This window comes from Melanotaenia boesemani, chromosome 8 (genome assembly GCF_017639745.1).
Source record: "Melanotaenia boesemani isolate fMelBoe1 chromosome 8, fMelBoe1.pri, whole genome shotgun sequence".
Classification (NCBI taxonomy): Eukaryota; Metazoa; Chordata; class Actinopteri; order Atheriniformes; family Melanotaeniidae; genus Melanotaenia; species Melanotaenia boesemani.
The window spans coordinates 4,224,767-4,227,974 of NC_055689.1; positions in this window are offsets into that span (position 1 = coordinate 4,224,767).

The window sequence follows — 3,208 nt, forward strand, 5'->3', positions numbered from 1 at the left end:
ACACAGAGCTGCAAACACACTGGACTCGAAGTTCCTTCCCTGGTCACTATGAAGGACTTCTGCCGCCCCGAACCTCGTGAACATGCCTTCCACCAGCACGTCCGCCACAGTCTCTGCCTCCTGATTTGGAATGGCGTAGGCCTCTGGCCACTTCGTGAAATAGTCCATGGCGACCAGCACATAGCGGTTGCCCTGGTCTGTGCGGGGGAACGGACCCATCACATCAACCGCCACCCTTTCCATTGGGGCTCCTACCTGTAATTGTTGGAGTTGAGCCCGCGACTGGTCTGAAGGCCCCTTATATGCTGTGCACAAGTCGCAGCGGCGACAGAAGTCCTGCACATCTCTTCGCTGCTGCCCCCAGTAGAAACTTTGCTGCAGCCGACGGAGTGTTTTTGTGACCCCAAAGTGCCCTGCTCCTGTTGTCCCATGTGAAGCCTGTAGCACTGTCTCTCTAAGCCCCTTCGGGACCACTACCTGCCATCTCAGTTCCCCAGTGGCCGGGTCAGTCCATGCCCTCTGGAGCACCCCACTGTCCAGACGGAGAGTCTCAAACTTTGCCACAAGCCCTTTTGTGGCTGGAGAGTGCCCTGCAACATCCTCCCACCGGGGTTTTTGTCCAAGCTCCACCCACTGTAACACCGGCTGCAGGTCTGCATCCTGTTCCTGCTGTGCCCTCCAGCTGGCCGCGTCCACTATTCGCGTCTCCCTGCAGACTGGATGTTCTTCTGAGTGCACAGCCTCAGCACGAAGCGCACTCTCACGAGCATCCCTCTTTTCACAGTAGCGACAACCATCTAGAGCACAGGGTCGCCGGGACATGGCATCTGCATTTGTGTGGCGTGCCCCCACTCTGTACTCCACGCTGAAATCATAAGGGGCCAGTTCCTCCAACCAGCGTGCAACCTGTCCTTCCGGCTCTTTAAACGACATCAACCACTGAAGAGCTGCATGGTCGGTCCGAACCGTGAAAGGCAGGCCACACAGATGGTACCGGAAATGGCGTATTGCCCTCACAATAGCCAGGAGCTCTCTACGGGTTACACAGTAGCGGCGTTCAGACTTGTTGAAGGTCTTGCTGAAATATGCCACTACTTTCTCCCCCTCTGGACTATTCTGACTGAGTACAGCTCCCATCCCCACATCGCTGGCATCCGTGTCGAGAATGAACCGTAGGTTAGGGTCTGGGGGGGCGAGGATGGGGGCTTCAGTTAAGGCCTTCTTCAATGCAGTGAAAGCCTGCTCACACTCTGGCGTCCAAATGAAGTCACTGTCTCTCTGCTGCAACCGAAAGAGGGGTGCCGCTATACATGAGAACCCCCTAACGAACCGCCTGTAGTAGGATGCCAGTCCAATGAAACTTTTCAGCTCACGCAGGTTAGCAGGGATGGGCCACTCCTTCACCACCTGCACTTTCTCCTCCAGCGTGCCGATTCCTTCTCCACCCACTCTGTGCCCCAGGAACTCCAGCTCTCTCCTCATGAACCGGCACTTATCTGGGTGAAGCTTGAGCCCAGCAGCCGCTATTCTCTGTAGGACCCGCCGCAGGGCACCCAAAGCCACCTCGAAAGAACTCCCATGGACTAAGATGTCGTCCAGGTACACCAGGCATTCCTGCCTGGGGACATCAGCCAAAACCTTCTCCATCAACCGTTCGAAAGTGGCCGGGGCATTACACAGACCGAAACAGAGGACCCGAAATTGCCACAGACCTTTACCAGTACAGAAAGCGGTCTTTGGTCTGGCATCTGGGCTAAGAGGCACCTGCCAATACCCGCTGCGCATGTCCAAGGAGGAAAACCAGGATGAACCGGACACCAGGTCCAGGGACTCATCGATCCTAGGGAGAGGGTAAGAGTCCTTTTTGGTGACACTATTTAGTGGCCTGTAGTCCACACAGAATCTCATTTTCTGGCTGTTCTTTTTATTGACCATGACCACTCCGGAGGCCCAGGGGCTGTCTGAGGGCTCAATGATGCCACCCTTCTGCATCTCCTCAATTGCGCTGTCAGCTGCAGTCTGGCGTGCTAGAGGCAGGCGCCGGGGGCGTGATCTGATGGGCCGGGCCTCTCCGGTGTCAATCTCATGTTGTATGAGATGGGTCAGACCCACTTCCTCGTCTGTGAAGGCAAAAATGTCTCTAAATTCTAGCAGTAGCTGCCACAGCCCCTCCCGCTGCTCAGCCTCCAGACCTTCACAGTTGCGTCTCCATAGCTCCTGCACCGCCGCCAATCTGACAGTTTCTGCGTCTGGGGGCTGCAGGACCATAGTGGGGGTTTGGACCGTGACTGTAGCACTGGAAGGGAGGGGTGCCGGTAAAACAGCAGGCGCCTGAAGCGGATGGTTGGTCTCCTGCTCCGTCTCTGCTGCTCTCAAGACTGGTTGCTGGGGACCTGGGGTCTGAGCGGGGTGTATCATTTTGACTGCATGACCTCCATCTACAGTCAGCGTGTTACTTCCCAGGTCTAGGACACAGTGGATGGTCCTTAAAAAGTCCAGCCCCAATATGCAAGGGTCCTTTACATCCGCAACCCACACCTTAAAGTCCACAGTTAATCCCCCCACTGATATAGTCACCACTCCTCGTCCCAGCATCGGGGCCAGCTCACCGGTCACCGTCCGAAGCTTCACAGCTGTCGAGTCCAACTGTGTGCCTGCTGGGACTACATCCGGCCTCATCAGAGTAGCAGTTGACCCCGTGTCCACCAGTGCAACACATGGAGTCCCAGCCAGAATGATTGGCACATGACAGACGTTCTCAGTGTGAGTCCAACCCACCACGCTGGCGGATTCAGCCCTATCGGCTGCTTCTGGGGGAAGTGGATCCCCACTTCCCCGGCTGTGGGGCTGGGCCGTACCTGATGACAAGGCTACAGTATGGGACGCTGCAGCAGGGATCTGCGTGGTCCCATCTACGCAGACCCCGGGCCGTTTCCCTGTACCCCAGCGTGCTTCGGGCACCGCACGCTGATGTGGCCAGTCTGTCCGCACACCCAGCACACAGGGGGATCCCGGGCCCGGCCAGGCCGAGAGCTGCTGCGTGGTGGTTGCAGTGTGACCGCTCGGATGAGTTCGGTTAACTCGGTCGCCCAGGCTGGTCTCTCCTGGTCGGGGCTTTCTCCGGTCGCCGTTCTCACATCAAGGCTAGTTTCACTTGAGGTGACCTGTCCTGCTCCAGCTCCAACCACCTCACGTTCCACAGCCAGTT